This window comes from Rhinoderma darwinii, chromosome 6 (assembly GCF_050947455.1).
Source record: "Rhinoderma darwinii isolate aRhiDar2 chromosome 6, aRhiDar2.hap1, whole genome shotgun sequence".
Taxonomy (NCBI): Eukaryota; Metazoa; Chordata; class Amphibia; order Anura; family Rhinodermatidae; genus Rhinoderma; species Rhinoderma darwinii.
In genome coordinates, this window is record NC_134692.1 from 50,879,959 (window position 1) to 50,906,820 (window position 26,862).

Sequence of the window (26,862 nt, forward strand, 5' to 3'; positions counted from 1 at the left end):
AGATTAACTTTTATTTTATTTTTTATGGGGGGAATGGGAGAAAAGAGAGAATTTTGCCGTTGTTTTTTGCGGGTTTTTTGGACGCCGTACATCCGGCGGTTTCATTAATGTGTTCATTTTATTGGTCAAGTTGTTATGATCGCGGGGATACCATACATGTGTATGTGTTATTTGTTTTGACACTTTTACTGAATAAAACCACTTTTTGGGCAAAAAAAGTAGTTTTATTTGATTTTGACTGTAATTATTTTTTTTTTTTTCAACAAACTTTATTTAACTGATTGACATTTTTTTTTTAAGTCCCACCAGGGGACTTCACTATGCGATGTGCCGATCGCATATATAATGCTTTGGTATACTTAGTATACCAAAGCATTATTGCCTGTCAGTGTAAAACTGACAGGCAACCTGTTAGGTCATGCCTCCGGCATCGCCAAACAGGCAGTTGCGGAAGACAGACCTGGGGGTCTTTGTTAGACCCCCGGCTGTCATGGAAACCCGACGGCGACCCGCGATTTGTTTGCGGGGGCGCCGATCGGGTGACAGAGGGAGCTCCCTCCCTCTGTCAAACACATTAGATGCCGCTGTCACTATTGACAGCGGCATTTAATGGGTTAAACTGCCGGAATCGGAGCGCGCTTCGATTCCGGCAGTTGCAGCAGGAGCCAGGCTGTGTATAACAGCCGTGCTCCTGCCGCTGATCGCGTGGGTACACTGGCAGTACCCGCGCCATCACAGGACGGATATATCCGTCCTCCTGCGCGAACTAGCAGCTGCTGAGGACGGATATATCCGTCCTTCGGCGTTAAGGAGTTAACAACGGTCAATGTGTTTTGAGTGCGCCATCTATTGGGAAAACGTGGGCATTGCAGGGAAAGGGGGAAAAAAAAGGAGGTTTTTACTATGATTTGGACAAGTTCGGCGGGCCGGATTAAAAAGCCTAACGGGCCGTATGTGGCCCGCGGGCCGTAGTTTGCCCATGTCTGGTCTAGACACACTTGGGAGGTATTTGGATCAGATAACCTTTCCTGATCTTTCTCATTACCAAAGGGAATTACAAGATTCCCCTATATTGTCTGAGAAACAAACAGTGGCTTTGAAAAATGCAAGAGGGAACTCTTCAGCTGGGTCAGACGGTCTCCCTTTCGAAATATACAGATATAAAGAAGGTTTGGCAATAAACTCTTACCAAATTTGTTGAGGATTCTTAAAATGTTTACAGCAGTGGGCAAATTACAAATATCAATGTTGGAAGTCATTATAGCACTTGTACCACAGCCTGACAAAGACTCACATGACGTGGGTTCATACCCACCGATTTCGTTCTTGAACAAGATGCGTAATTATTTTGCGATGGTCTTGGCAAACAGGTTAGCAAGGCGGGTTGCCAAACTCATCCATTTGGTCCAGAATGGGTTTATATCTGCTAAATATAGTATAAGAAGACGGTTTGCCAGTATGCTAAATAAAGCAAATGGAGACCCCCACTCTATCATGCCTTGGATGCCGTTAAGGCATTCGACATGGTGGAGTGGGGATTTCTTTGGTCTGACTTGAGAAGGTTCAGTATAGAGGAGGACTTCATCAAGTGGGTCTGTCTACTGTATTTTAAAACCTATTACCAGGATTGTACCAGGATAATTATAAACGGACAGAAATCAGTTGAGTTTTGTTTATCACAAGGGACTAGACATGGCTGTCCCCTCTCCCCCCCTCCTCTTAGCTTCGGTGGACGGACCTTTGGCAATATCAATAAGGGACGACCCGAGAATATTGGGATTTAGACCAGGGGTGGGAGAGGGGACAAGATATCTCTGTATGCAGATTATCTGCTGATGTTCATACTCGTGTTTAGCAAATCATTTGCTGAAATCTATATTATTCCCATTGGATAATATTAAAAATGAACGTTCATTAAATGATCCTACGGGGCGGGGAACACTTTAAATAACTTGGGATTCGGATATTGAATAACATAGCTCATTTTAACAACCGAATAAAAGATACAGAGAGGAACATTTGAATATTGAATAGCCTTCCTATCTCTAGAGCTGATAGAATTACATTTGTACCTCATTTACTATACGGTACATATTTATGTACCAATACAGACTGATAGCATACCATTTAAAATAATAGTCCCAATGCTAAACAATCTTATATGGTGGCACAAGAGAGTAAGGATTTAAGAGAAATATCTGTGTCTTCTTTTCGGTAAAGGCAGCATAACATTTCCTAATTTGAGAACGCACTATATGGCTCCCCAGCTACAATATATATGTTGTTTGGAGAAACTAGAATTCTTTAAATTCTTGGTTGGGAGAGGGCAACTTTTTGTATATATTTGACGTTTTAGACTCTGGCCAGTTGGGAAGGGTAAAATTGGGGGATCTTCCTACAACTGGACTGCTGGACAGATGCTGGAAACAGTTAAATATGGTTATTAACCATGTCAGTTTATTGTGGAATAACGTCCATTTCATTGAGATTTATAAAATAGGGTGTTTATCAAACTTAGAAAAGAGAGGTATTTATAAAAATTGCAGATATAGTAGTTGGGGCAGCTGTGAAATAAATCTGCAATATAATTTGAATAACAACAATTGAAGGAAGAAAAAAAAAAGAAAAGATAACGAATGGATTGGAGCTTTGTATTGTATTATTATTATTTTTTTTTTTGCAAAAGAGTCATCTAAGTAAAGAAATGAAAGAAAGAAAAAAAGAATACTTCAACTACCCCCCTCCCCCTCACTAAACCACTTTGAAGTAGGAATGGGATTAGGTTTTTCACTTGAAGTGAAAACATTAATCCAGGTTCTCTCATAGTAATAAGGTTGGGAATTACTGGTATAGGTGATAGCTGCACATAACTCCAGTACTATAATTCTAAAGGTGTCAAGGCCGTTATGGAAGTTTCCAACCATGCAAGTAACATGGATACCAGGATGCCTTCACTGTCTCCAAGCGATCATGTAGCAATCCTTTCTATTCTTTAATATAGGGTAGTATTTAGTCTAACCTAACTGCCTATAATCTTTTTCTAATGCTTAGTGCAATGACTGCTATCTCTAGAACCTAGGCATATAGTTCCCTGCATCATTATTCCCTTACCCCCCCCCCCCCCCCTATGACAAGAATTATATTCACTTGGGACTGGTGTTGTTTTATGTTCTTCATTAATATTATTAAAGGTTAATTAGTGGTGATCATCTCTGTGAAAAATGTGTTTGATTGGACCCCCCACCCCCCACACACACACACACTACATTCTACATATACAGTAGTTTGCTGACAGTTTGGTCAGGACTGTGATTCCCTCCCTCACACACACAATTTTTGGGTGATTTAAACAGCATAAAAAAATGCTACTAAAAACGCCAGCATTATTAAAATGTAACATGCATTTTTTTTATGCCTTTTTTAGTGGCATTTTTGGTGCCGTTTTTTCTTTAGTGCCATTTTGTATATGCTTTTTTTCTGGCGTTTTTGAAGTCCTAAAGAGCAGCCCATAGGAAAAACACCATACCCAGAGCATGTTGCTTTTGTAGAAAAAGGCCACTGACCACAAAATTGCCACAAAAATGACAAAAACTAAAATGCAGTTGTATGTAGTGAATTTTATATTTTAATATAACATTTGGCCGCACTAAAAAAAAATACATTAAAAAATGCTGTTAAAAATGGGACAAAAACACAGCAAAATGCTGTGTGTGAATCCAGCCTGGGAACCATTAGTCCAGTCATGTTTTGCCAAAGTGCGAGGAACTTGGATTATTTCATTTTTTTCACATTGTACATTTTCTGATATTCCTCAAACATGTGTCTCCTTGTTCTTCAATGATTCCATATTCTGTCATAGCCACCGACTATCACAGTGTGCACTTATGTCCCGTAATCTGTAGTTAGAAAATATAATCAAGTAACTCATTTATTTTTACATGTTACATATAAATAAAGTAGTTATACTATTGATCTACCGTCAATCGATAATTTCCTAATATAAATTCACTAGTAAATATGCTCTCTATAAAAACTGGAACAATGTGATACTAACCATGCACCTGCAGCATTTACACTTGGTGTACCATCTCCTGTTAACTACAGGCTGTTGGCAGCAGTTTTTTTTACGTATAGGTCCTTCGACTGCTATAAAATAACCAGTCTCTGTAGACAAGAGGATAAGCAGCTGCTATTACATACTGTAGCAGGAATATATTTGCTAATGAATACATATTAGAAAACTACTATAAAAACTATGTCCTAATGATCAGTGAAGAGTATATCAGTAGAGCTACACTTAAAATATACCATTATGATTACTACTTACGATATTACATAATCTTTCTATTTATATAACTGTTTATGTCTTAGAGGGGGTTTTTCTTCACATGTATACTGTCTAGGGTTTTTAGATGTCTTCCGCAACACATACAAGAGTAAATACAAGCATAAAATCAATACTTGGTTTTCATATTCACCATTGTGCTCCCTAAGTAGACAGCATGACATCACTTGTATATAATATTGATTCTGGGCTAAGTTTTTGACATGTGTTTTTGTATTCAGCTATTTTCGTTGCTGTCCTCATTGCAGATAGTATTTTTAAGCTCCTGCATTTCTGCTTTTGCTGTTGATTGATTCTAGGTACATTTGATCTGAAGGAGCTACACAGGGGTTCTCGAACTTCTATCTCCGCTCGAAGTATAAATCCACAGAGGTCCTTCAATAAAATACACTTTTGGCTTCCAGGCTAATGTCTCATGTTTTATAGGGCCAAAATCTTTATGTGTATTGTTTATAGTAGAAAAATGGGAGCTAAATTAGTTAGATGAAGCTGCAGGATATTTGGAACACTTGTAAATAGAACTTGTAAGTCAAGAGTGAGTATAAACCCCATATAACCTTATGGTTCAGATTGTTCTCATTGGGTGTAATAATTGTTGACTGTAGGCCCCATGGACACGACCGTGCCCATAATCACGGTCCGTGATTACCGGCACAGCCGGCTGCCGACAGTCACCCGCATTTGTGGGCCGTGTTCCCATTATAAAGTATGGTAGCACCGTCTGTAAAATAAAAAAAATAGGACATGTCCTATCTTTTACGGAAGCTTTCTAAGGCCCGGACACCTTCCCGTAAATATACGGGAAGGTGTCCGTCGGCCATAGAAATGAATGGGTCCGTTATTACGGTCTGTAATTACGGATGAAATCTACGGTCGTGTGCATGGGGCCTTAGTGTACAAATACACATTAGGGGGAATTTATCAAGACTGTCATCTTATACACCAGTTTTAATATCAAATCGCTGGAGTAAAATGTGTTTCATTTATTAAAAAGCGCATGACTCTTGTTAAATTAGGTGCATTTCTGGCTGTCCATGTGCAATTGAATGAAATCTTCGCAATAGCTTATGCCAGTTTCTGACGTAAATTAAAGTAAATGTGTGAGGCTTCTTCCACTAAGCTCTGCCCACTATTTAAAAAAATGCCACAAGCGGTGGAAATTGTATAAATGTTGCAAATTTTCCTGCTGAATGCAACTTTTGTGCTGTTTGTGATTTTTCCAGAAAACTGCCGAAGAAAAGTTAATAAGTTCTCCCTTCGTGTTCCTAACACAACTGCACGAAACAAAGTTGACAAAAACCACAAGAGTTTTGTAAATTTTTGAAAACAGAAAGTGCAGTCATATTGGTTGTCACTTTGTCTTCTTCTCAGGAACCAACAACCAACTGTTATTTTGTCATATAGTTCTATTAATCACAAAGTGACAATTCAAAGGTGAAACCCAATATGGCATCAATTCTTGTTATCACTTAAGTAAAAAACTACCGCCGCAACGAAAATAAAAAATACCAACATCTCAGTAACTAAAGCAAATATAACTTTGTCTACTGCTCTAACTTCTGATATACTAACATTTTAAAAGTTTTTAGTGGAAAATGTTAATGATGTTCCTCAACACATGAAAATCCGTCTGATTTACATATAAATACCTAACACTTGCAACACATATCCATGTGCTAAAGGGCAGAGCTACATTGATATTAAGGTGGAAATTATCCAATCAGAGACACAGCCCATTCACAGTAGTACATCATTACCAAAATTACAAAAAATAACAGATCCTTCAACATCAGCCTGTTGACGGTTCTTACCCAAGTTCGTTCTTGCCTATGTCTACCACAGCTCTGCGCTATTCCTCTATATGAGCAATGAGTAAAGCTGGCAATAAATAAAACTTGAATGCTTTTCCTAACTCTTCCATAAACATGTATGCCCACCTCGGTCAATTGTGCATTTTTATTTCACTTGGGAAAGAGGGAAAAGTGGTTGCCAGAGATCTTCATTTCCTAGTCACCTGCTTAAGAATATGGAAATAGTATTACCTTTCCTCCATGTGTTCTCTGATCATTGCCTCTCCAGGTTCTAACTCTACACAGTCCTACTATAATACAAAGGCTCGGGATCAAGTGGGTGATTTTTGAAAACAAAACAAGAAGTGGTCTTTTGTGTCATTTTCCCCAAGGACTTCAATGGGAAAAACACAATAGAAAAAACAGGTCTTCCTTTTAGCTGCTTCCTTTTGCCACGTTAGTGGTGAAATTCTAAACTGAAGCACAAATGCCCCAGCTAAGGCTTAGAATATACACAAAATATATACACCAATTGTGGTGTGAACATAGCCTAAACCTGAGAGTGAGAGTAGACTTATGCATTGAAAATCTGCAATACTGGGGTTAGCATTAAGGTGTTACAATCGTTTCACAAAACTTCTGACATGTCATAGTGACATGTCAGAAGTTTTGATATATAGATGTCTGGGTGTTGAGACCCCCCCCCCCCATGATCACTGCAACAAGAGGGTCAGAAGTGGCATGCAGAGCACTGTGATGAATCAGCTTCTTGACTCTCCTGGGAGAGATGGGGATGGGAGGGTATGGACCGTAGACTTTCCATGAGCCCATACACTGCTTTTCAGTACTCTCAGTATAGTACAGTGCTAAACAAAGTGATCAATGGGGGCCTCAGCCTCCAGACCCCACCAATCAAAACTTTTGACATTTCACTATGAAGTTTTTCAAAACAGCAGGTGCCCTTGAAATCTGCATTAGTGTTATATTACCAATGCCAACCATTGCTTATTGTACTGCATCAAAATTCATGCCTTTTCCCTTTTAGGTTGAAAAACCTTTGGGACAGGTGTTTATGCTTTATACATCTTTGATATTGTTGTATTTCTAGCAATCTTATGTTTCATTAATGTGATTTTCTTTTTAATGATGAGTTTCTGTAATATTGATCTAAATAAATAAAAACATACATACATACATTTTATACTAGATTATGTAACACCATCATACTCATTTAAGACATCTCCAAACAGACGAGTATTCATCTGCCTGTAGAGTAACATCCAGTAATTTCTGACTTTACCTCTAGCAGTGAAGGAGTTAGTGACACTAATAATTTAGAATTATGTCATTATATGATATTGTCCCTCGGGAGTATCTGCCTGGAGAGACAGATGTCACTAAGAATATGAAGGCCATACCCTTGAGAGGGACATTACGTAAAATCCTTCTACCATTCCGTTTTTTAGATTTCCTGAAAAGAAAATATGCTGCATTTTTGGGGCTGCTGTTCAATGACAAGTCATTACTAGGAGAATTGAATTTTACAGAATTCAACCTGTTCTCTGGAAGTGATCCAGACAGCAGTGAGTAGGGAAAATGCAAACACAATGTTTTACATTCACAAAGCAGGACAAATAATCTTATACTCAGAACAGCATGAAACAAAAGAAGAGTATTGCAAGTACAAGGAATTTTGGGAATCAATTCTGAAGAAAAGACACTTGAATGAGGTTCATCCAAGTTTTTTTTTTTTTTTTTCCAGAAAGTAAACCAGAAAATACCCTATATGTAATGAAGTTTGACAATGCAGTACCATTACCTACTTTTTTATGTTCAGTGGGTCACTTTGTATAATTACTATAATGTTACTAATCCCCATTACCAAACTTGACACCAATAGTGTACCTATACAATATGAACAACATACACTACAAATACACATATAAAGTATTATTACATTCTGTGCAGGACAACATAGCAACACAGCACCATTTCAATACATTTATAGTAAAGCGCCCATACAGAACCAACACAGCAAACAACTAGCACCTATATAATACCAATACAACACTCATCCAGGATCCACACTGCTCCCATACATAATACCTGTTCTGATCCCAGAAAAGAGCTACTGTAGTACCAATTGCTGAAAAAGCTTATGTTGGCAATGATAGAAAGTGTCAGATAAAATGTGCGTCGCCGTTGCTGCATTTGGGGCTGCATAGCTGCAAACCGGTCGTAGTGCCCATTCTCACCCCTGTCAACTGCTGAAAGCACCTACCACGGGAATGTGGACATCAGAACTGGACCATAGAAAAGTCATTAAAAATCTAATACGCTGTATGCCAAGTGCATCAAGTACTATATAGATCCTCTAAAGAACATTGCATGGATCATAATACCAAGATGGTTACTCTATCAGAGATGCAAATGAGAAAGCTCCAGAGGGATGATATTTTTTACACCATTAAAGATATCTACATTAATTCTTGCAATTCTTAGACGTTGTTCACAATAATATTGATAAGGGAAAAAAATACCTTTTAACATTTATTGTTCCTTAAAGGGGAACATTTTTTATTCCCAGCCCCTAATAAAAAATGTTCCCCTGTAAGGAACAATAAATGTTAAAAGGTATTTTTTTTCCTTATCAATATTATTGTGAACATCATCTAAGAATTGCAAGAATTAATGTAGATATCTTTAATGGTGTAAAAAATATCATCCCTCTGGAGCTTTCTCATTTGCATCTCTGATAGAGTAACCATCTTGGTATTATGATCCATCCAATGTTCTTTAGAGGATCTATATAGTACTTGATGCACTTGGCATACAGCGTGTCACGAACACAGGGTATGTGGACCCACTAGGCCGCTCCGCCGTAGCGGGGAGGCAGCTGACCAGGACACAGTCTATGTGAAAGCAAGATGGCAGACAGTAATGCTTAGGTACCTGAAATAGTCCGGGCGGTGGCTGTGGCTTCAGCACGGATGGAGGCAGGTGCGGAAAGTGGCGCCAGACGTGGCGGGCAGTATCCGATGTGCAGATGGCACTTGACGTGGCAGAAGACACTTGACGTGGCAGTTGGCACTTGACGTGGCAGATGGCACTTGACATGGCAGATGGCACTTGACGTGGCAGATGGCACTTGAACACGGGTAGGCACAGGAACAATGCGGAATACAGGAACGGTAACAGGGCACAGGTAACAGCTGGAACGGGAGACACTAAGGGACCATTTGCGAGACAGACTGGGAAAGACTAACAACGCTCAGGCAAGGAACAGAAGGGCTGGGGCATTCTTATAGGGCAGGAAATCACGTGGGTTAATGAACATTGTTTTCATGTGCGCGCGCTGGCCCTTTAAGAGCGGGCGCGAGCGTGCGCGCGCACCCTACGGGACCCAGCCGGACGGAGCGGAAGTGAGCGCTGGCATCTCCTAGGAGGGAGACGGAGGCCAGCGCTCACAGATCCATGGCTGCGGGCGTCGGGAGGTGAGTGAACCCGACGGCCCGTGGCCATGGGCGCTACAGTATCCCCCCTCTTACGCCCCCTCTTCTTGGGACCAGAGTGAGAGAGGAACTTTTTAATAAGAGTAGGGGCGCTGAGGTTCTCTTCTGGCTCCCAGGACCTCTCCTCAGGACCAAACCCTCTCCAGTCCACCAGATAGAAAGTCCTTCCTCCAACCCTCTTGCGGTCCAGGATCTCCTTTACCTCGAATACATCAGAAGGACCGCTGGAAGCAACTGTGGAACTAGAGGTCTTGCTGTAGCGGTTCAGGACCACTGGTTTCAGGAGGGACACATGGAAGGAGTTAGGGATTCTGAGGGTAGGGGGCAGCCACAGCTTATAGGAAACAGGGTTAATTTGTTGCAGGATCTCGAAGGGACCAAGGAACCTGGGAGCAAACTTGTATGAAGGCACCCTCAAGCGAATGTTTCGAGAGGACAGCCAGACTTTAGTCCCAGGAAGATACTGAGGCGGCTCTCTTCTTTTGGTATCTGCCTTACGCTTCATGCGATCTACCGCCTGCAAAATAGAGGACCGGGTCTGTTGCCAGATTTGCAGGAAGTCCCCATATACAGAGTCAGCAGCGGGTACCTGAAATGAAGTCGACACTGGAAGAGGAACTCTGGGATGTTGACTGTACACGATGTGAAATGGAGTGGAGGTGGTGGACTCACTTGTGTGGTTATTATAAGAAAACTCTGCCCATGGTAGAAGCTGTACCCAGTTATCGTGCTGTGAAGAGATGAAGTGGCGGAGATAATTTTCCATGATCTGGTTGATCCTCTCAACTTGCCCATTGGACTGGGGGTGATAGCCAGAGGAAAAGTCCAAACTCACATCCAGGAGTTTACAGAGGGCTCTCCAGAGCTTGGAGGTAAACTGAACCCCCCGGTCGGACACAATGTGAAGAGGCAAGCCATGCAAGCGGAAGATGTGCTGAATGAAGAGACTTGCCAGTCGAGGAGCAGAGGGTAGGCCGGTCAGCGGGATAAAATGTGCCATCTTAGAGAACCGGTCCACCACCACCCAGATGGTGTTACATCCTGCTTAGAGAGGAAGGTCCGTGACGAAGTCCATAGCGATGTGCTGCCAGGGGGCACTGGGTACAGGCAGGGGTTGAAGCAGGCCGGCAGGCTTGCTGTGAGTCACTTTGTTAGAGACACACCGTGCAAGCAGAGACAAAGTCCAGAACATCCTTAGGTAGCGTGGGTCCCCAGAAGTGACGAGCGATCAGGTCTTGGGTCTTACGGACCCCGACGTGCCCAGCTAGTTTAGAACTGTGTCCCCAGCGGAGAATTCTTTTTCTGTCTGCCAAACGAACAAAAGTTCTCCCTGGAGGGATATTTCTGAGCTGCAGAGGATTGGCAGTGACAACGCAGGATGGGTCTATGATCGTCTGAAGGGACCCCACCGTGTCTTCCGTTTCGAATTATCTGGACAGGGCATCGGCCCTCACGTTCTTGTCGGCGGGACGGTAGTGGAGCAGAAATTGGAAACAGGTGAAAAACAGTGACCACCTGGCTTGACGAGGATTCAGTCTTTGAGCGGACTGAAGGTACGTGAGATTCTTGTGGTCGGTGAAGATCAGAATGGGGTGAGCAGCGCCCTCCAGAAGATGTCTCCACTCCTGCAGAGCCAATTTGATAGCCAGTAGCTCCCGATCTCCAATGGAATAATTGCGCTCAGCAGAGGAAAACAGTCTTGAGTAGTAGCCACATACTACTGCCTTTCCTTTGGGGCTCCTCTGGAACAGAAGTGCGCCTGCACCAACAGAGGAAGCGTCCACTTCCAGTGAGAACTGCCGAGATATTTCAGGGTGATGGAGGATCGAAGCTGAAGTGAAGGCTTTCTTGAGGCTAATGAATGCGGACTCTGCCTCCGGAGTCCACACCTTGGCGTTCACACCCTTCTTGGTAAGGGTAGAGATGGGGGCCGTCAGAGAAGAAAAGTTCGGAATAAACTGCCGGTAGAAATTGGCGAAACCCAGGAACCGCTGTATGGCCCTTAGGCCTTGAGGACGTGGCCATTCCAGGACAGACTTTAACTCCTCAGGGTCCATCTTAAGGCCTTGATCCGAGATGACATAGCCCAGGAAGGGCAGATACCTCTTTTCAAAGGTGCATTTCTCTAACTTGGCATACAAGGGATTCTCTCTTAGTCGCAGAAGAATTTGACGAACGTGCCTCCGATGGGTCATCCGATCTGGGGAGAAGATTAGAATATCATCGAGATAAACTACAACACATGTATAGAGGAGATCTCGGAAGATGTCATTAACGAACTCCTGAAATACTGCGGGAGCGTTACACATTCCGAAGGGCATCACTCGGTATTCGTAGTGCCCATCGCGGGTGTTAAATGCCGTCTTCCATTCGTCACCCCGGCGAATCCGGATTAGATTATAGGCCCCTCGCAGATCTAGCTTGGAAAAATTTTTGGCTAATCGTATGCGATCAAACAGCTCGGAAATGAGTGGCAACGGGTACTTGTTCTTGACCGTGATCTGATTGAGACCACGGTAATCAATGCAGGGTCGGAGAGATCCATCTTTCATTTTAACGAAGAAGAAGCCTGCCCCGGCCGGGGAGGAAGATTTTCGAATAAAACCCCTCTCCAAGTTCTCCTTGATATAGGCTGACATCGATAAAGTCTCTGGCAAGGAGAGAGGGTATACTCATCCACGGGGAAGAGAAGCATTGGGAACCAGTTCAATGGGACAGTTATAATTCCGATGTGGAGGCAACGTCTCAGCCTCTCGTTTGCAGAAGACATCCACAAAACTGGCATACTGAGAAGGTAGATCGGAGAGTGACTGAGGCAGAGGGGGCACAACAGGACGGACTTGTGACAGGCAATGGCTATGGCATCTGGAGCCCCATTGAAGAACCTCTCCAGAACTCCAGTCGAGTGTCGGGGCGTGTAGACGGAGCCATGGCAGACCCAGCAGGATAGGATTGATAGCCTTGGGTAGTACCAGGAAGGAGATCTGTTCTGAGTGAAGAGCTCCGACCCGTAATGTCACCGGCTCAGTGATGAGTATTATTGGATCAGGCAGCGGTAGACCATTCACAGAGGCAACTGCCAGGGGTCTCTCCAGACGGACTGTGGGTAGTTGAAACCGATCCACTAGATCTTGGTGGATAAAATTAGAAGCCGCTCCAGAGTCAAGATAGGCGGAGGAAGGATGTGAAGTCTGTCCGGTGACGATGGCCACAGGTATCGATAATTTGGAAGAGGTTTTAAAGTTTGGAGACGTTCCACCTAGAGTTGCCTCTCCAATCAACCCTAGGTACTGGAGTTTCCCGGTTTCTGTGGGCATTGACGCACAAAATGACCCTTGAGACCGCAATACATGCAAAGTCCAGAGGAGCGTCTGCCCTGCTTCTCCTGTTCAGATAACCGGACTCTGTCTACCTGCATGGGTTCCTCAGGTAGCGCACTAGGAGTGGGCAATAGTGGTCTCTGGGCAGGGGGTGCTGGTCTGTGGGCCCGGCTCTCCTGACGAACCTCTTGAGAGCGCTCCCGGATTCTCATATCAACCCGGGTGGCTAACAGAATGAGGGCATCCAAGGTAGAAGGAAGGTCGCGGGCTGCCAGTTCGTCCTTGATGTGAGAGGACAGTCCCTGCCAGAAGGTCGCCACCAGTGCCTCATTTTTCCATGCCAGCTCGGCTGCTAGGGTACGGAAGGAGATCGCATACTCCCCTACTGTGGAGCCCTCTTGCTTGAGGGTCAACAGAGTGGCTGCGGCAGAGGATGTTCGGCCCGGCTCCTCGAACACGGCACGAAAGGACTGCAGGAACAAGGCTAGGTCCGAGGATACAGGTCCCTGTTGCTCCAAGACTGGGTTCGCCCATGCGAGGGCCTTGCCAGCGAGGAGGGAGATAATGAACGCTACTTTAGCCTCCTCGGAGGGGAGAGATGAGGCCGTAGCCTAAAATGCACCGTGCATTGATTAAGAAATCCTCTGAATGCTCTGGGGTCACCGTCGTAGCGAGGAGGAAGAGGCAGAGGAACTGAGGATCCGGAACAAAAAGGGGGAGCAACAGGCAGTGGCACGGCAACAGCCTCTGGAGGAAGAACCGGGGGTGGAACAGCGAGTAGATCCAGGAGGACCAGAATAGAATTCACCGCCTCAAGGAGTTGATCCTGACGAGTGCGTAGGTCCTGCATCTCTGTCTGAATTTTCTGTACTGGGGTCTTGGGCTGGCCAGTGGGTTCCATGGCCTGAGCGTACTGTCACGAACACAGGGTATGTGGACCCACTAGGCCGCTCCGCCGTAGCGGGGAGGCAGCTGACCAGGACACAGTCTATGTGAAAGCAAGATGGCAGACAGTAATGCTTAGGTACCTGAAATAGTCCGGGCGGTGGCTGTGGCTTCAGTACGGATGGAGGCAGGTGCGGAAAGTGGCGCCAGACGTGGCGGGCAGTATCCGATGAGCAGATGGCACTTGACGTGGCAGAAGACACTTGACGTGGCAGTTGGCACTTGACGTGGCAGATGGCACTTGACGTGGCAGATGGCACTTGAACACGGGTAGGCACAGGAACAATGCGGAATACAGGAACGGTAACAGGGCACGGTAACAGCTGGAACGGGAGACACTAAGGGACCATTTGCGAGACAGACTGGGAAAGACTAACAATGCTCAGGCAAGGAACAGAAGGGCTGGGGCATTCTTATAGGGCAGAAAATCATGTGGGTTAATGAACATTGTTTTCATGTGCGCGCGCTGGCCCATTAAGAGCGGGCGCGAGCGTGCGCGCGCACCCTACGGGACCCAGCCGGACGGAGCGGAAGTGAGTGCTGGCATCTCCTAGGAGGGAGACGGAGGCCAGCGCTCACAGATCCATGGCTGCGGGCGTCGGGAGGTGAGTGAACCCGACGGCCCGCGGCCATGGGCGCTACACAGCGTATTAGATTTTTAATGACTTTTCCAAAAGGAAAATAAAAAAATCTTCATTTATTCATAAAACTGTTGTGTACATAGCTTTACATGCCACTGAGACAGAGGTCAATGTCTCATTAAAAAAATGTAATAAGTACTAAGATCATTGTGGATCGCTTTTGGCAAACTATTGAAGATGAAATGGTAATTTATGGTGACATCTAAGCATAGATCAGTAGAGAAATGACTGAATAGTTTCTTCCACAGTGTGTCCGCTCTAGTGGTTAGAGCAGAAAATAGAGTTTGCTGTACTTACTCTAGTCCAGCTCCTTCATTGAATTCAGCTGATTGATGTTTCCAATCTGTATTACATAGATTTTTTTCACATTTTCCTGAATGACTTAATGTATTGATATTGGTAACGTCTCTTTCTTGTAAGTATAACATTCTGCAGGAGTTTTCTACTTGTAAATACAATAATTCATGTGCTGAAAATCCAACAAAGAGGTGTAAATAAGTAAGAGTATCTAACATATATGACTATCATAGTAACAAGCAGCTAAGCCTAAAACATCAGTTAGAAAATTATGTATTTTGGTTGGTTATCTATTTAGTAAAAGGAAATTGTTCACATTGTATTACTATTCTATGCTGTTTTGCTGGCACAGAACGCAAATAATAATTACTTAGGAACATGTTTTCATACAAAGTGTTTTTGGGAAAACCACAGTGTTTTTTTCTGGTGTTTTCCTGTAGTTTTATTCTTCGGTTTTTTTTTGTCTCAAAACTTTTGCGGCCAGATGTTAGCTGAAAGTCTGTAGTGAAATATAAAAAGCACTACAAACAATGCGTTTTTGTTTGTGCCATCTTTCTAGCCTTTTGTTGGGTTTTTTAAGTCAGTGGAGTTTTTTTTAAAACACAACATGCTCTAGTTAATGGTGTTTCTTTCTAGCATATTTCCCATAGGCTTCTCTATAGGACTTAAAAACACCAGAAAAAAATGCTGATTACAAATGCAATCCCTAGAAAAAAAAGCTACCAAAAACACGTTCAAAAAACACAATGAAAAATTTGCCAAATTTATCATACAGCGTGCACCACTGGGAACAAATTTGACGGATCTTCAGACTGTATCGTCTAAGGGTCCACTTACAGGACAGCTCGTTGATCGGCGCTTGTGTGCTCCTTTCACAAGGAGCAATGTATTGCTACGCTCATTGCTACGATTGCTCGTCACCATGCATTTCTATCATTTTTATCATGTCGGGAGCACGTCTCCTTGTTTACACTGGGAGATGTGCTGCCGATAATGATAATATTTAGGCTGCATAAACGATACAATCAGCCAATGAACGGGCATTTGCTTGTTCATCGGCTCACCATTGCCCTGTTTACACATGGCAATGATCAGGAACGAGCGTTCTAAAACGCTTGTTTGCCTAATAATTGGCCCGTGTAAAAGGCCCTAAAGGAGTTTTCCAATGAGAGACCTTTATGACATATCCACAGGATATGTCATAAATGTCAGATAGATATGGGTCGCACCTCTGGGACCCGCACTTATCTCTAGAACGGGGCCCCCTAAACCCCATTCTGCCGCTGTGTTGCGTCTGAATTCCGACCATGAAAAAAGTTACATGGTCGGGAGTTACGAAAACAGCGTATCTCACTGAGCTACGCTGATTTCGTAAGTATAGCTTGCATGCTAGGCAGCTTTTGTAACTGCTATTCACTACTATGGGTGTTACGGAAAAAGCATAGCTCAGCGAGATATACTGTTTTCATAACTCCCGATCATATAACCAGGAAGTGTTCGGGTGGCAGCGAGAACAGACAAAGGTAGAACGGAGTTTAGGGGGCCCTGTTCTAGAGATAGGTGCTGGTCCCAGAGGTGGGACCCGCATCTTTCTGACATATCCTGTGGATATGTCATAAATGTCTCTGATGGGAGAACCCCTTTAAGTTTATGCTGTGTAAATCTTAGACAGCTTAATAAAACAGCCCAGTGTCTTTCACTAGGTACAGGGTTTTGTAACCCTTTGCAATCAGCCCATTACTAGGTTGTATACTATCAGAAATAATCAATTGTTACACAAAACATCATCCGTCTAATAAATAGAAAATAAATATCACAATAAATACTCAAGACTCCATCCGGTAGAAATAAGTCCTTATGTTCTAGAAAATGAAAAACATGACATGACTTATTTATTTACTTATTTAATAAAAATAGATTTAACATATTTAAAGTATATATCCAATATACCTCTCTTTGTAGCAATTTCTTCCTTAGTGCCACAGCACTATGGGTACGGTCCCACATACCGGCATCCGCATGCAGCTGAAACCCTGCCTATATGCTTTGGCGAATTGCTGTACAATATTACAGCTATTACCCAGCAAAATTAAGCCGCCATTGGCCACCGGAAGTGAGTGGAGTTTCAGCCGCATGCGGTTGCCGCTACGTGGGACCGCACACTTATGTTTTTGCTAGTCACCTCCTCCTGATTAAACCATCTTAAAGGGGTTTGCCCACTTTTCCAAGTACATTTATCACCTATTCACAATGTATGCTGAATTCTACCAGTTTGCTGAATTCTACCAGTTAGTGGGAGCTAGTTCCTAATAAATCCTTGCAGAGACAGAGAAGATGGAAAGAGCTAGCAAATTTAAAATTGATTCATTCCAGCAACGCAATGACTGAACTATATTAATCAGAGGAAAGCAGAAAAACAAATTGCAAGTGTAATTGTATATTGGAAAAAGACTATTTCTGATAAAGTGGAAAAATAAATTATTTTAATGCCTAATAGTTTTTAGCCTCCTTCTCCCAATCTGTATGTTTAAATCCTGGTTTGATGGCAAAATGTGCGTAATAGCACATTGTCATCACCAAAACCAGGCTGTGATAGTAACAACGTAACTATCACAACTAATGTAGCACAGTAAAATAATTACGTTGTTATCACTAATGTGGCAAATTGGTACCCAATTTAAATGTAGTATTCTCAAATTAAACACAAAAAAATATTCTAATTATTAACCTTATAGTCCATTCTTACTTCTAGCTATATCCTCAATGCCCGCCTTATCCCATCTCCCTCGGCAGTGATTGACAACTGGCTGCTATATGTCTGCATACACAGCAGCCCGCCAATGACTGTGAGGAGGGAGGGAGGAGATGGAGGAGTGCTCATAAATACACTAGACTCATAACTAAACCCATTGTAGTCTTTGAACGCTCCTACTAGCCAAATGGTACAATATTTTTTGTGCATTTGGGCTAATAGGAGAGCGAACCTGTGCCCAAACTAGGCTGCTCTTATATAGGGCAGAAGAGTCTGATCCCCTTTAAAACAGGTACATTTATCAAATATTCATCAAGGACTAAAGTAGTGCACACATAATAGGAACGCCAACATATAACCCTCCATAAATTAGGCTTTGGGAGGCTGCACACTCCTTCTTCTTGCTACCAGAATTGGTCAGCTAAGCAGTGCAGTTTAGAATCAGCATGACCAAGCTACTGCTTTCGTCTTCATCCATAAATTGTGTTGTATTGTAATGATGTCACAATAGCCTGTGTCTTTATCCATAATCTGTGTTGTATTGTGATGATGTCACAATAGCCTGGGTCTTTATCCATAATCTGTGTTGTATTGTGATGTCACAATAGAATGTGTCTTCATTTATACGCTGTTTTATTGTGATGATGTCATAAATCTTTTTCCAAGACTTTGCCTTATTGTGGTGATAACACTATAGCCTATGTCTTCATTTATACACTCTATTCTATTGTGAAAATGTCACTATAGTGTAATTCCTATGATGTGCACTATTTTGATTATGTCATAATAGTGTTTGTCTGTATTACCGGGCTGTATTTTACTGTAAAGATGTCACAATAGTGTTTTTCTCTATTCCACGCTTTATGTGGAGATGCCACAATTCTATTTGTCTTAATTCCTGGGCTGTGTTCTGAATTGATGTTACAGTAATCTGTGTCATTATTCCTGTGTTTGATTTTAATGATGTCAGAAGCCAATTTTCCTAATTTTAAGAAAACAAATTGCTTCCCAATTCCTAATTTGATCAGAAAAAACCCTGTTTATATTCCTAAGCTGTGCTCTATTTTAATGATGACACAATAGTGTCTGTTTTTAAATCTAGGCTGTGTTATATTACAATAATGTCCCAATTGTGTTTGTCTTTATTTCTACATACATTATTTTGCTGATGAAAAAATAGTCTGAGGGTAGAATTCAGTAAGTCTGGCACTTCATACAGTCTTAATAGGAAACAAGCTGAAGTAGTGTCAAATTTATTAAGAGCCGTTTGCCTCTTAATAAATTTGTCGCATCTTCAGCTGTCCGTGCGTCACTGAGTGAAATCTATGCCAACCAAGTGCTGAAGTAGATTTCAGATATAATTTGTCCGTTTCTGGTGTAAACTATAGTAAACTTATTGTGCGTTGAGTGGCTCCACCCCTTTTGCTAAACTGCCCCATATTTTTGCGGCTTTTGAGCCATTTGCGCCTTTTCTACGCCATAGAAAAGTTGTTAAATTCCCCCTTATCTTTATTCCCCAATTGTGCTGTGTAAATCATGATGTCACAATACTGTTTGTCTTTTTTTAAAGGCTGTGTTTCATTGAGATATCATATTAGTGTTTGTCTTTATTCCTAGGCTGTGATCTATTGTGATAACTATAAAATGACACCACCTCTTGCAACGACATATGCGGCAACATCCCTCTATATTATTTAAATCTGCTTAGACCTGCCACATCTTGCCTAAGCAACAAGGTTCCCTAGTTTCTGTTTATTTGTTAAAGGGTAACTAAAGGACAATGTCAGAAGTTTTGATTGGTGGGTCTCCGAGCAGTGAGACCCCCACCAATCGCTAAAATGAAGCGGGGCAGAAGTTCTCGTGTGTGCGCTCAGCCACTTAGTGTCTGTTCGGCTTTTTCTGGAAATCGATGTAGCAGTGTACGGACTCAATAGAAAGTCTATGAGCCCGTACACCGCTACATCGGCTTTCCAGAAAAAGCCGAACAGAAACGCAGTGGCTCAGGGCTCACACGAGCACTACTGCCGCTTCGTTTTAGCAATTGATGGGGGTCTCAGTGCTCGGACCCTCACTGATCAAAACTTCGGACATGTCACTATGATATGTCAGAAGTTTGTTGAACGTTTAGTTACCCTTTAAGGTTTATTGTTTGCTGTTTTAGATTTGTCAGAGACTGTTTTCTGACTCAGATTTTTGATCACGCTTCTGTTTATTGACTTTGGAAGCATGCTTTGGAAATACTGTCTGCAAGCTATGGGAGGTTGCTATTAGAGATTACTCTGATGATGCTACTTCGGGATTCCCTGCCCAAAGTCCATAACCCCATGATGGTCGTTTTAAGGTTGAAAATGAACAACATTTGTATAGTCCATCCACCAGTTTAGCCTAAACCTAATCTTTTAGTGACCGAGTGGTTTAGTGATTGTCATTATTCCTGGGCTGTGCACTATTTTGATGATGTCACAATATACTTTGTTTCTATTCCTAGGTTGTGTTTTATTTTAATGATGTCACAATATTGTTTGTTTGTATTTATAGGCTTTGTTCTAATTTGATGTTGTCATAGTAGCCTGTGTCTCCATTAATAAGCTTTGTTTTATTTTGTTGATTTTACAATAGGCTGTCTTATATTGTGTCAAAATGGTGCTTATCTTTATTCCTAGCCTACATTCTATTGTGATTATGTCATAATACTGTTTGTCTTTATTCATAGGCTTTATTGTGAGGATGTCACAATGTTGTTCATCTTAATTCCTAGATTGTGATAATGTTACTATTCTCTTTGTGCGTTTTTATTACTAAAATGTGTTTTAATATGATGTCACAATAGCGTTTGAGTTTATTCCTAGATAGTGTTCTATTTTCATGATGTCACAGTTGTTCTCTTTTATATTCCTAGGCTATATTCTATTGTGATGATACCACAATAATGATTGCTAAACAGTTTTGTTGTGATGACATCACAGTAGTCTGTGGGCGGAATTCATGGAGGTCTTTACACCAGTTTTCTTGCGTTATAAAGCAGCAAATTATGGCTCAAGTCATACAATGTATAAAGAAGGAAATGGAGCCGCACTCACCGTATTAGACGTCTTCAAATGCTTTATTGCTCAAAAAAATGAAGTGGGGGGAGAGACAGAAGTACACAGATTACAGGCAACAGCTGTTTTGCGTAGATACGCTTTCTCAAGCCTTATGGCTCAAGTCATATTTGCGCAATAATTTTTGTTGTGTTCCGTGGTCTGACAAATTCACTATAATTTACACCAAAAGCTGATGTATATTATAGAGGAATTTTACGCCAGCTCATAACTGACTGAGATTTTACTTTGTGGGGCACGTACAGCACAAGACGCAACACATTAATTAACAGCCATGCGCCTCTTAATAAATTAGTTGCATCTTTCTCCTGTCGGCTTTAGACCACTAGCCTCAAAACCCCTGAAGACACTACTGCTGTAGCAAAACATGTTGGGGGCCTGATAGAATTTTAATACAATGCACTGCTGATAAATCTACAGATCTTTATAGGACTAGTATAGTGCAGCCACAGCAGGCTGCAGCTGCAGGCGCTTATATTAGGAATTAGCAGCACCATATTTATTTGGCATTGTGCTTATAGCTATATATGAGCAGGGATCATTAAGTCTTTTAAAATACATGTGATTTGTTTGTCAGTTTTTACAGCATTAATAAAGATTTATTCGTTATTTATTGTTTGTTTAGGTAGTTGGGAAATAGGGAATTTTTTGGCCTTAGGCAACCAGTTGTAATTTAATGTTCATGTGCCCGCCAACTACCAGGGTCTACTCGTTGTTAGTTAGACTACAGTAAGGCCCTATTCACAAGGCAGGGATAGTCGGTCGTGTGACGGACGTTTATTTACCGGCCGCAGTAAAAACAATAGACCCCAAATGGTGCTATTCACAGGGCCGATTTTTTTGACAGCACGAAGTGCATGTGAGGAGGAGATTTTTTGCTGTAGGTAGTTCCACTCAGCGCCCTGTAGGTAGTGCCACACAGCTCCCTTGTAGATAGAAACCTTCCCTCCCTAGATGGCACCTCTTTCCGTAAATGGCACCCCCCCCCCCATAGATAGCGCCACTGTAGCTCCCTGTAGGAGCGGAATCCCTCTGGCCGAGGATTCCGCTCCTAGATGGAGCCCCTGACGTCTCTGCCCATATATGGACAGTGACATCAGGGGCAACTCCTAAAGCGGAATCCCCGGCTAGAGTGTTATCGACACTCTGGCCAGGGATTTTGCTCCAGGAGAAGCCCCTGACATCACTATCCATATATGGACAGTGATATCAGGTGCTCCTCTTAAAGTGGAATCTCCGGCTAGAGCATTGCCAACACTCTGGCTGGGGATTCCGCTCCAGGAGAAGCCCCTGGCGTCACTATCCATATATGGACAGTGACATTAGTGGCTCCATCTAGGAGCCTAATGCCAAGCCAGACGGATTCCGCTCCTACAAGGGAGCTACAGTGGCACTATCCGCTATATACAGGGAAGGGGTGTCATCTACGGGGGGGAGTGCCATCTATGGGGATTCCGCTCCTAGATGGAGCACCTGACCTCTCTATCCATATATGGACAGTGACATCAGGGGCAACTCCTGAAGCGGAATCAGCGGCCGGAGAGTTGCCGATGCTCTGGCAGGGGATTCCACTCTTAGAGGGGAGCCCCTGGTGTCACTGTTCATATATGGACAGAGACATCAGGTTCTCCCTCTAGGAGCGGAATCCTCGGGCAGATGGATTTCGCTCCTATATGGAGTTACAGTGGCGCTATCTACAGGGGGTGCCATTTATGGGGGTGCCATATACGGGGAGCGTGCTATATACAAGGGGGCTGTGTGGCACTACCTACAAGGGGGCTGTGTGGCACTTACCTACAAGGGGGCTGTGTGACACTATCTACAGGGGGCACTGTGGCTCTATCTACAGGGGGCACTGTGGCACTATCTACAGAGAGAATCGACATCTGTTTGTAATTTATGATATAAGACTAAAATTACACACTATAGAGTCACACATTTCCCAAGCCTTTTTTAAACCTCTGTAGGTCACTGCTCAGACATGCCTTAAAACACGTTCTCCTCATTTGATGCTCAGTGAGACTGGTATCACTAACAGAATTTCCCCGCTGGGCCTTGCCCTCCAATCCCCTATTCAAACTGCAAAGACCTCAGCCAGTAGCTTGATACTAATGTACTGTTACATCTATCGATTCTCCACAGACTACAAGATGCTGTTCACCCAATGTTTGCTTCCTTAATAAGGAGCAAGTCTTGTTTTGACATTGTCTGTCACTGTCATGACCTGCCTAGGTAGAGTCGTGTGTTAACCTTAAACCATACTATCCCCCACCCCCATTTAGTAACGACACATGACACCGAGGTTGGATGTGAAATGGCCACAGCAGCCGTTTATTAATTTCACAGTTTTATAAAAACAATTTAAATCCGAAACATTCGGATAACTAGTTAGGAATCCACCAGAGAATTCCTCCTAATAATTCACATGACCCAACATGGGTCAGAATCATAAATAACAATTAAACGTTAACATTAACCCGAGCAGAGGAAGTCCTTGAAGCCCCTTCAGATGTTCCTTTCAAGAACACACCGAATTAGCCATCTGCAAACCACTAATTACCTCCAGCCGTAAACCAGCTCGGAAGCACCGTTCACCTCTGCAGATGGCTCCAACCACTAGAAGTCCACTTCAAGGGGATAACACCCGTTGAAGCCCTCAAGTGATATACCGACCACTAGAAGTCCACTTCAAAGGGATAACACCCGATGAAGCCTTCAAGTGACATACCTTCTACCAGAAGACCACTTCAAAGGGATAACACCCGATGAAGTCTTCAACCATGTACCTTTTTTGGGGGACGCATACCCCCGATGCGACCCCCCCACCATTTTGTACTGACTGGCCTCAAGGACTCCCCCCGCCAGCTGCCATGACAACAGAACCTACTCCGGAAAAAAGAAAAACATGTTAAATAAACACACAAAATAAAACACAACGCTCATATACGGACGTACAGAAGACCTAAGGAGTAACAAAACAAGGGTGGGAGGGTGGGAGCTTTGCTTCTTGTGTATTACTCCTCCCGCTGCTTCCGGCTCAATGCCGAGAAACAGCGGGAAGCGCAGTAACGGCCCCCCCGTCCCCCCTAGCTCCTCCCCGTCCCTCCTTCAGCTCCTTCACCTTTCCCTCACCTCTTAACATTAACCCTTTCCCTACCAGGACGGTCATGTCGGCTTCCCTCAAGCCTGCAGCTGCGTCCAGCCTCTTCTTGACCTGCCTAGGTAGAGTCGTGTGTTAACCTTAAACCATACTATCCCCCACCCCCATTTAGTAACGACACATGACACCGAGGTTGGATGTGAAATGGCCACAGCAGCCGTTTATTAATTTCACAGTTTTATAAAAACAATTTAAATCCGAAACATTCGGATAACTAGTTAGGAATCCACCAGAGAATTCCTCCTAATAATTCACATGACCCAACATGGGTCAGAATCATAAATAACAATTAAACGTTAACATTAACCCGAGCAGAGGAAGTCCTTGAAGCCCCTTCAGATGTTCCTTTCAAGAACACACCGAATTAGCCATCTGCAAACCACTAATTACCTCCAGCCGTAAACCAGCTCGGAAGCACCGTTCACCTCTGCAGATGGCTCCAACCACTAGAAGTCCACTTCAAGGGGATAACACCCGTTGAAGCCCTCAAGTGATATACCGACCACTAGAAGTCCACTTCAAAGGGATAACACCCGATGAAGCCTTCAAGTGACATACCTTCTACCAGAAGACCACTTCAAAGGGATAACACCCGATGAAGTCTTCAACCATGTACCTTTTTTGGGGGACGCATACCCCCGATGCGACCCCCCCACCATTTTGTACTGACTGGCCTCAAGGACTCCCCCCGCCACCGCGAAACAGGCCTTGACCACCTTAAGCCTGTGAGTTCCTCCACACCACCACCGCCCTTTCTATGCCTTCTGCTATAGCCAAGCTCCAAATATCAATGCCAACCTCGGTCAGATGAACCCCGTCACTCCTCCAGAAATTCCCCAATCCTGACTCCAAATCCCTATGCCTCACGCAAATGCCCCCGTTCTTTGCCACAAAACGGGACACCGCCCGGTTAACTTTTATCCGAGCCTTATTGACTCTCTCCACCGATCTAGCTAACCGCCAATGCTTCCTTGGGACTATGTCCGACCACACTACCACCAACTTGGGATAAGATACCCACAAACACAACAAATCATGTTTGATATCCCGCACCAACTCACGAAAAGGGCGGACTCCTAAGTCATTCCCACCCACGTGCAACACTAAAACCTCCGGAACCCTATCAAGCCGCACATATGTCTGGAATTCCGCCAACACCCTGTTCCACGACATACCTCTAAACCCCAGCCAATGCACAACCGCATCCTGTCGCGGAATGCGCAACTGGCGACCATCCGGGCGGACGTCCGCCCTCAAAGCCCCCCAGTGCACGTACGAATGACCCATCAACCACACCAGACAAGGAGGCGAATCTGAAACGGAAAACACAGTTAGGCACCACCATATAACATTTGCAAGCATAAACAACAAAATTACAACATATGGGGGCGGACATAGGACTTAAACCTTTTTGACTCCCAACGACCAATACGCCTCACCCCCTCATCATCCAACCCCCAGCGCCCTGCTTCCGTTGCTGCGCCAATCCGGAAGGAATGAGATGAATATGAGCCTGCCGCAACCCCAACCGCCGTCAAACATTTTTTAAAAACAGCTCCAAACTGAAACCTGGACAAGAACGACCCGTCCACATGACGTAACAAAGGCAAATCTGGAGACCCCCTGTTTTTTGTAAAACCCCGCATGCACTCTACTGGGCACATGACCGACCCCGGGAGAGCGAACAAAACTATCAGTTTTCCCTTCCCTAATTGGTCAGTTTTTGATCTACGCAACCATACCTCCAACCGATCTGCAAAAAGGCTCACCTCCCCAGATCTCAGCCCCCCTGCCTGTTTAGTACTTGGCGACACCAACTCACCTATTCTAAATGCTCCGAAGAACGCCAACGAGAAAGCCAACCGAAACAAATCCCTTTCATCTGAAGAACGACATACCGATGCCAATGAACCGCCCAACAAGCCCAGCAAAGCAAACGACACCGGCCTTCTACTATCCGCCTCCACCCTACCTCTGCGCAACCCCTTCAAAGCCTGCGATACCAGAAATTCCTTCGATACATCCCGCAAGCCCCGCAACTTAAGCCCAAACGCCACCGCGGATATAAACCGGTTCACCTTCGCTACTGAAAACCCCCCCTCCCAGGCATCCCCTAACCAATACAAAAGTGCCACCAACCTGTCTCTATCCGTATTAACATCACCCAACTCTCTTACCCACTCCTCCCACTGCCTCCAACAAGCAGCATAAGCCCTCCACGTCGTGCGCGCCAAAGACCTTTGTAACAGCTGCTCTACGGGACCGATACCAGATCCCATAGATGATCCGGACACGCCAAACCGAGACGTTCCGCTCCCGGGGCCAATTGCCGAAACCGGTCCCACTGCGAGCGAGAAAGAGCATCAGCAACACAATTCCGTACACCCGGGACATGCACCGCCACCACCCACGCGTTCAGCGACAAACACACCAACACTAAATGTCGCAACAATTGAACTACCGGAGGAGAGGACGCCGTGATGTTATTAATGGCAAGCACCACCCCCATGTTGTCGCAGTAAAAACGGACCTTCTTATCCCTGAGCCTGTCCCCCCAAATGGTAGCCGCCACCACGATGGGAAACAGCTCGAGCAGGGCCAGATTCCGCGTCAATCCACTGGACACCCAGCTAGCCGGCCATTGACCTGCGCACCACGGACCTCCCCCGTAAGCTCCAAAGCCACCCGCCCCAGCCGCATCCGTGAAAATATTCAGATCACTCGTATCCTGCGCTGGGGCCATCCATAGCGAGCGACCATTGTACTGGCCCAAGAAGTCATCCCAAACCTGAAGATCAGCTCGGTGCTCCTCCTTGAGCCTCACAAAATGATGCGGCGCCCGCACTCCCGCCGTTGCCGCCGCCAACCTTCTACCAAACACCCTCCCCATCGGCATAATCCGGCAGGCGAAATTCAACTTCCCCAGCAGCGACTGAAGCTCCCTCAGCGACATTTTCTTCCTTCTACAAGCCCGTCGCACCTCCAGCCTCAAAGCACCC

The 26,862-nt window shown here is 44.0% G+C and overlaps 1 protein-coding gene and 1 long non-coding RNA gene across 3 annotated transcripts in view; one reads left to right on the forward strand and one right to left on the reverse strand.

Moving 5' to 3' along the window:
* The window catches only part of LOC142655484 (voltage-gated delayed rectifier potassium channel KCNH8-like), a 421,759-nt gene that overhangs the window by 275,636 nt on the left and 119,261 nt on the right, over positions 1–26,862 (forward strand). The window lies entirely within an intron of this gene.
* On the reverse strand, positions 3,618–16,734 carry LOC142655486 (uncharacterized). Its single transcript, XR_012849502.1, has 3 exons — positions 16,677–16,734; positions 14,851–15,022; positions 3,618–3,896 (listed from the first exon to the last, which is right to left on the reverse strand). It is a non-coding gene; the product is annotated as an uncharacterized LOC142655486 (long non-coding RNA).